The following is an 8,395-nucleotide window of genomic DNA, read 5'->3' on the forward strand; positions in this document are numbered from 1 at the left end:
CTTGAAGCTAAACCCGGAGAAGTGTGTGTTTGGCATTCCCTCCGGCAAGCTACTTGGGTTCTTTGTATCCCATTGCAGGATAGAAGCCAACCCCGATAAGATCAAGGCTATTGAGCAGATTCAGGCACCCAAGACAGTTAAAGATGTGAGGCATCTGACAAGGTGCGTTGTCGCGCTTAACAGATTCATTTCCATGTCTGCCGAGCGCGCCTTGCCGTTCTTCAAAATTTTGAAGAAGGCAGGGCCCATGAAGTGGACTCCGTAAGCGGACACAACACTGCAAGATTTGAAGGCCTACTTGTCCTCTGTGCCCACTTTGGTTGCTCCAAAACCACAAGAACCGTTGCTAATTTTGAAGAAGGCGGGGCCCATGAAGTGGACTCCGGAAGCGGACACAACACTGCAAGATTTAAAGGCCTACTTGTCCTCTGTGCCCACTTTGGTTGCTCCGAAACCACAAGAACCGTTGCTAATTTTGAAGAAGGCAGGGCCCATGAAGTGGACTCCGGAAGCGGACACAACACTGCAAGATTTGAAGGCCTACTTGTCCTTTGTGCCCGCTTTGGTTGCTCCCAAACCACAAGAACTGTTGCTACTATACTTAGCGGCAACTAGTCAAGTGGTTAGTGTAGCCCTAGTGGCACAACAGGAAGTAGAAGAGACAGAGAGTGAGAACAGCCCGGCAAGGCCAGATGTGGATCAGGACAAAGAAGAGCACGGCAGCGGAGGCCACCCTAAGGACGCGGCAAGGAAGAAAGTGGTGCAACGCCCAGTGTACTTCATCAGCTCCCTATTGCAGGGGGCTAGATCCAGGTACTCTGGTGGGAAAAAGTTGATTTTTGGCCTTGTCATGGCCTCAAGGAAACTGCGCCACTACTTCCAAGCCCATGAGTTACGATGGTCATCCGTTTCCTCTGCAAAGGATACTCCGAAACCCAGAGGCTACCAGGAGAATAGTGGAGTGGGCTTTGGAGTTATCCAGCTTTGGCCTGAAATTTGAGAGCACATCGACAATCCAGAGCAGGGCATTGGCAGAGTTTATTGTAGAATGGATGCCAACCCCTGATGAAGAAGTGCCGGAAGCAGTTATCCTCGGCAAGGAAGCACCCCAAGAATGATCATGTATTTTGATGGTGCCTTCTCCCTACAGGGTGCAGGGGCTGGCGTGCTTCTTGTTTCTCCCACTAGAGAGCACCTGAAGTACGTCGTCCGAATGCATTTTCCCCGGGAAGAGGCGACCAACAATACAACAGAGTATGAAGGGCTACTTGCTGGGCTCAGGATTGCCACTGAATTGGGAATCAAGAAGCTGATCATTAGAGGAGATTCACAACTTGTGGTGAGACAAGTCAACAAGGGTTATCAAAGTCCATTGATGGAGGCATACATTGAGGAAGTGAGAAGATTGGAGGAGCGCTTTGATGGATTGCAAATAGAGCATGTACCCAGTGCGAAAAACAGCATAGCTGATCATCTGTCAAAGTGTGCTGCACAAAAACTTCCTGTGGAACCAAGAACTTTTGTTCTCCATCTTACTCAGCCCTTCGTATCACCGGCAACAATGGCCCGAAAGAGGAGGAAATTGGACTCCGGTAAGCCGCTCCTGGTAGAGCCTCTTAGGGGCAGGGACCCTGCCAGAAACAACTCCCCGTCGACTGCTGGGATGCGCCCTCCTGCCGGGCCACTGGTCCCCGTGGCGAAGGAACGCGCTCCCGCAGATGAGGAGGTGCCGCTAGTCCTTGTTGTCGAGCCCCAGGCTCCAACTTGGGCAAGGCACATAGTCCACTTCCTCCAAACCGAAGAACTTCCCGAAGAGCAAGAAGAAGCTGAAAGAGTAGCCCGGAGGGCTAGTATGTATCAGTTTTTCAATGACACACTATACAGAAGAGGCCCAACGGTGTGAAATTGAAGTGTATTTGTCGGGAAGAAGGAAAGGAACTGCTGGTAGAAATACACAAAGGCATGTGCGGCTCCCACATTGGATCAAGGGCATTATTTGGGAAAGCATTCCGGCAAGGATTCTATTGGCCCATAGCCCTCCAAGAGGCGGCCGAGCTAGTCACCAAATGTGAAGCCTGCCAGTTCCATTACAAGAACATCCATCTGCCTGCCCAAGCTCTTTAGACAATCCCTTTGTCATGACCGTTTTCGGTCTGGGGGCTCGATATCCTCGACCCTTTCCCCCGAGCTGCCGCGGGCTTTGAATTCTTGTTCGTTGCCATTGACAAGTTTACAAAGTGGCTGGAAGTAGATGCCGTGAGAAAGGTGACTGCTCAGTCAGCTATCAAGTTCTTGAAAGGATTGGTGTGTCGCTTCGGGGTCCCTGCCCGGATCATCACCGACAACGGCACCCAGTTCACGAGCCGCGCCTTCATGCAATATGTTCATGCCCTTGGAAGCAAGATCTCATTTGCCTTTGTTGCACATCCCAGAAGCAATGGACAGGCTGAGAGGGCGAACGCTGAAGTATTGCATGGGCTCAAGACAAGAACATTTGATAAGCTGCAGAAGTGCGGCAGGCGATGGATCGACAGGCTGCCGGTGGTTCTTTGGTCCCTCAGAACGACACCAAATTGAGCTACCGGGTAGACTCCCTTCTCCCTAGTCTATGGGGCAGAAGCAGTTATCCCCGTGAAACTCATTTACGAGTCGCCTCGAGTGCTTGCCTACGATGAAGTAGTGCAGGATCAGCATCGGCCTGACGATGTTGTGCTTCTCGAGGAGAACCGTCTCTGGGCTGCTACGCGTGCTGCACGCTACCAGCAAGCCCTGTGTTGCTATCATAGTCGCAGGGTTCATGCCAGGTGTTTTGAGGAAGGCGACCTTGTCCTTAGGCGCGTTTAGTCCGCCAAGGGTGCAAACAAGTTGACACCAAACTGGGAAGGCCCTTACCGGGTAGTACGAGTCACCAGACCTGGCGCAGTGTGTCTGGAGACCAGAGATGGCATTCAATTGCAAAACTCATGGAATATTGAGCATCTCCGCAAGTTCTACCCGTAAGGCATGGCTGCCGGGCCCCGGCAGCCACCCTTTTGTACAGGCCTTGCCTCAGTTGCATGTGACCCCTTGTACAAAGCTAGGTGCAAACCCAGAGCAACAGAGAAATAAATGAAGCGCTGGGGGGCGACAAGTTGCATGCATGCATAAGCATTTCATGAGCATCGCATGTTCATGTAGATAAGATCGCATATGGCATCATTTCCATCTGCATAAACTGCAGGTTCCTGCCGAGGACTTGGCCTCCAAGAGGAGATGGAAAGATGAGCCTACACTACGATCTCCGGCAAGCCAAACAAATAAATTCTTTCTCTTATCCATACATGTTCTGTAAGTAAAGACTTGTGCATAAGAAAACCTCGCCGCTTTTTCTAAACTTAGGTGCTCCCATCCCTTGGCTTGAGCATTGCTTCGGTCAGGATGGTCGCAGTGGCCTTTGATAAAAAACAATTGGCGGGGGGCTGGTCCCTCTTCATGATTTGTGCCCGGTAGGCCTAACTCCCCGGCAACAAAACAGAGGGCACCGGCAGGATAGCCTACCGGGGGAAACTCATTTATTTGAAAATATATAGGCATCCCACCTCTGCATGGACATATACATGCACGAGTCCTCGGCAAGGTTCATCTTTTTCGTTAATATGTTGATCAAGCAAGTACAGACCTTACAGGACACAAACATGGCTTCAAGAGATTGCATTATTTGAACTAAAATTTGGCAATGCCTACAGGTTTAAGATTGAAAAAAAATAAGTACCCCGTAAACTCCTCTCCCTATCCGTCTTATCCTAGGTATTGCGGTGGGAAGAGAAGAGGGCAAAAGGGGTGCCTAAGTAGACGCCACCCCAATCCCGCCAGGGCCTGCCGAGCGCAGCCTGACAAGATCGGGAGTGGCAAGGCTACAAAGGAGGAGGACGGAAGGGGCAGCTCAGCGGTGCCCTGGTCACCATCTCCAGGGCCAGTCAGAAGCCCCAACACAAGCACCGGCAGGGAAGGCCATCGGAGCTTAGCTGGAAGACTGCTGGAGGGGGCGAAGGCACCAAGCGAGCGACCCCTTCCCTAGCAGAGGCCGGTGATGACGGTGCCGGGGAAGGGAGGGGAAGGACGGAAAGACGAGGTGGCAGGTCGCCAGTACGAGACAAGCGTGTCGGTGCTATCGTACTCCGACCTGACAGCCTGCCTCCCGCTTTGTCCGCCTTCCCTGGCTTCATCTTCATCAACACCGCTCCAGGGAAGCACCAACCTCTCGGTCTGGCACCTTCCCCGGAGAAGCGGCCAAGGGTCAAGATGGCCAGGGGGCTCGGGGCACCGCTCCCCACCTTGGAGGGCAGGGAGGCGCCCCTCCCTTCAGCATCGACCCCAGTTCCGCTGAAGGGAGCGGTGCTGGGATTACCAACGACCCCTAGCCCCACACCCCGGACGGGCGTCGAGGGCTCCAAGAACCTGGTCGCCAGCCAACGAATAACAGCGGCTCACGGCAAGATGCCATGCTGCCCGACGGACGGCCGACCAAGGCAAAGGAGACAAGCATTTCTCCACAAAGGGAAAGATTGATATCTCCCAGACCGCGAACAGCTCATCCACCGCGCCTCCTCGGGGCCTGGACCAGACTCACTCCCCGAGCGTCAGCACGAGCATTCGACATTGCCAAATTCAAGCTATGGCCCAGGGCCAGGCCCTCCCCTTCAGCATAGCCAGCAGAAAGCAGAGGATGGAGGAAAAGGGATGTGAGGATGAATGCCTCCGCTCCTCCCCCGCCCCTCCTTTTATGGGCGGAACGAGGAAGGGAGCTTATCCCGCGACGAGTAACCGCCACCCTCCTCCACCAATCCAAGAAGATCGGGCCCCTGCCTTGATGCTCTCCCGCGCCACACGCCTCCGTTACCTACCCCACTTGATGCATGCAACATACGTGGCCGAGGATAAGGGCATGGTGGGAAGAGTGAATTGGCAGTTACTCGCCCGTGCGTTAAAGTCATTCACGGGCCATTACAAGAGCGGCCCCACCATGATTGGCTTTACGCGACGCGCGGAAGAACCGGAAACTGGCCCTGACTCAAGTTAATGAGGAAGCAAAGAAGATCTAAAGGGGCCAGCCACTTCTACGCCCCTGCCTGTGCACTGGTTAGGGCCTACCCCAACGACGCCCGGCAGAGCGTTCGGGCCAGGCTCGGGGGCTCCTATCGGTGCAACAAACCCTGGGTCCATTGCCCAGACTGTGCACATGCCGAAGAGTGAGATTACAATACCAAGATCAGATCAAGGCACGAAGGATCAGTTCTCTAAAGGACCAACGTGCAGATCAAGAAGACCAAGATTAACCAGAGAGACAAAATACTACTACGGAAAGGACCTCCCTTGCCGGGCGGGCGAGCCTGGCGAGGACGGGGTTACCCCCGGAAGCAGGTCTCCAGATCGTCCCGGCAAGCCTGCCGGGGCTTGCGGAGGCCAACCACTCCATCGCTCCACCTCACGAGCAACGCAAGTCATCGATCAGTGAAGTGTCAAGCCGTAAAGTGACTAAGTGGCTTCTATTTGCCACATGGCAGCCACTTCCTTCAGAAAATACCTCCAAGCGACACCCATCCTGAGACGTGTCAAGCAAGCAGGCGCGAAGCTGGCAAAACAGCCCGGCAGGGCCTGCCGGGCAAGCTGTGATGTGACATTGAGCAGTGCATTTAATGCGCTTTGTCAGCCTGCAAAGTTAGGTATGATAGCACTGTTTGCTATATAATCTGTATGTAAAGACTGATTTACCACTGTGGTGACCCCTTGATCTATAAAAGGAGGCCCATGGCAACCGTAGAAAGGATTCGGACCACCTCACACTCATACGCGCGTAGCCCCTCTCGCCCCGAGGCAACCCTGCCGGGCAAGAGCGCTGCACGTCTCCACCACTTTTCCACCATCAATCCATCAAAGCAGGAGTAGGGTTTTACGCCTCGCGGCGGCCCAAACCTGGGTAAAACTGCCCGTGTGATCTCTGTCGTGTTATGTTACGCTTCTCCGCTCTTTGTGCAACGTGCCCATCCCCCCGCCGAACCAAAAGGGGATCTTGGTCCCATAGGTGGCCGTGGTTTCCCACGACACAATGCTATCATACCTAACTCTGGCAGTTAGGACAAAATGCATTAAATGCACTACTAGGTGTTGTGCTGAGGGTGATGCCTGGCAAGCCTGCCGTGCCGCTTATTCATCTTCTGCTTATCTGTTTGACACACCTCTGGACGGGTGTCATGTGAGATCTATCTTCTAATCACCTGGAGGCTTGACACCGCATTGATAAGTGATTTGCGTTGTGGTGCAGTGGAGCGGTGTAGCGGTGGTGCCTTGGCGGGAATCCTCGCCTTTGGCGGACCCGGCAAGCCTGCCGGGGAAACCTTGGACTTGTCCCTGGGGTGGCCTCGACCCAGCCAGGCTCTCTTTCCCGGCAAGGGAGGCCTTCCCAAGGTGATGCTCTCCTGTCTTGTTTGACTTGGTCTTCTTGATCCGCTCCTTGATCTCACGAAGAGCAGTTCCTCTGGCTTGGTTTTGCTTTGCATGTTGGTGTAGCCACTCCTTCATCAAGCCCTGGCTGACGGGGCGGGGGCTCCTCGTCTGTGCATAGGTCAGGGGGAACAGACACCCCTGTTTGTGTACCTCGACAGCTACACGCCAAGGAAGTCCGCGGGCCCAACATCGTCCTTGGTGTGATTTTCCAGCAAAATTTCCCAGGGTTTGTCACGTTGCCTGGTAAGGGTCAGCTTCCACAGCTAGGATTGAGCTGGGAGCACTACTTGGCTGCCCAAGCCCCGTCGGAGCAAATGATCGACGGTGTCTTGTGCCACACGAGGGCCGAGATGGTGATCAGAACCTTTTGGGTAATTTCTCCTTTACACAATTAAAAATTAACAATAGCTAGTTATTGTACTAATCAGTGTTGTCTCATTTGATTGCATACTTTCTACAGGTGTCAGGAGGGATACGAGGAGGAGGCGGCAAAGGTTTTCAATAACGAGTGCAAGCGCCTACAACAAAACTGACGACACAAAGGCTCCGCCACAGGCCGTTCGAGACTACTACGCCAAGCGTGGTATTAAGAAGGACAAGCCGTCATGCCGTGCTAAGTTTCTGAAGAAGGAGCAGTGCGTGAAGGTAATTACCTATTCTTAAGGCATTGTACTTAGTTTCCTTGATTTGATTCGTAGGCCTAGCACTCAAATTTTCTCTTTACTAACTTAGGTGCCCCCGAGATGGTGTGCGGATAAGATGGAATGTTGGGAGGTGTTGGTAGATGACTGGTGCACAGGACGCTGGCGAGCCGTCCACGACAATGCCAAGGACCGGCGTGCCCAAATGGTTGGTGTGCCACACCATCAAGGCAACACCAACTTATATCAGTTCGGGCGGAACTGGGTATGTGGTTTGCTTCATGATTCATGCAATTCATTCTTCATGCTAGCTTGAGCCCTTTACTAATACTTTGTTCCTCTCTTTTAGGCGCGACACAATAACACGGAGGTGCCTGAGGTGTACGACCTCTATGCCATGGCCTATACTGCCTCGTACAAGAAGGTCAAGGCATTCTTTGAGTCTGACCTCGATCATCCAGAGAATTTCACCAACATCTCCTCCCACCACAAGCTCGTGAGGTACAACCAGGAGGGGAAGGCGAGGAAAGGGAGGACTTTAACCCGAGCCACCATCCCTTTGATCTAGAGCTGGTGATGATATCTGGTGGCGGGAGGCCCCATGGCTCATTAGCCATTGGAGATGGACTAATACGTTGTCCTCTCACTCTCCGAGAGATCAAGGCGCGCCAAATGAGCTCCTGTCTTGAGATAAGGACTCATCCACGGCCAGTCGATCTTGCCATCGAGGTTAGTTATACGGACTCAAATATGTTTCCTCCATTACATTGTGTGTGTGGTCATCGATGATTATAATGCTAACTAGGAGTGGTGTTGTAGGCTGCTCTTTAGAAAGAGAGAGAGATGACCCGGGCGCTTCTGGAGGAGAGGGACCAGGTGGCGGCGGAAAAGGAACTACTGGCGGAGGAGAAGACGACTAGGTTGTTGGAGGAGGATAGGGCATGTAATGACGCAGCTCACCGGGCCATTTACGAGCTCATCGTGGTAAGTTTCTTCTGCATATTAGCCAAATCATGCACGTAATGTTAGTTCCATTACTAACTAATATGACTGACTCACCAAAACCAAATGTGCAGTCTATGTGTGAGAAGACTGGTCAGGCCCCTCCGCTGATGCCGGTCATTACTAGAGCGGGAACGGTGAGTTTCATTTGAATGGTCATTGTTTACTAGTCAACATTTGAGTGTCATCATGCTAACGAGACTTTGCAAATGATCTTTGGTGCAGCATAACTTCGGAGCCGCATCGCACACCCTTCTCCAGGTGAACTC

The sequence above is a fragment of the Triticum aestivum genome, chromosome 3D (assembly GCF_018294505.1).
Source record: "Triticum aestivum cultivar Chinese Spring chromosome 3D, IWGSC CS RefSeq v2.1, whole genome shotgun sequence".
NCBI classification, from domain to species: Eukaryota; Viridiplantae; Streptophyta; class Magnoliopsida; order Poales; family Poaceae; genus Triticum; species Triticum aestivum.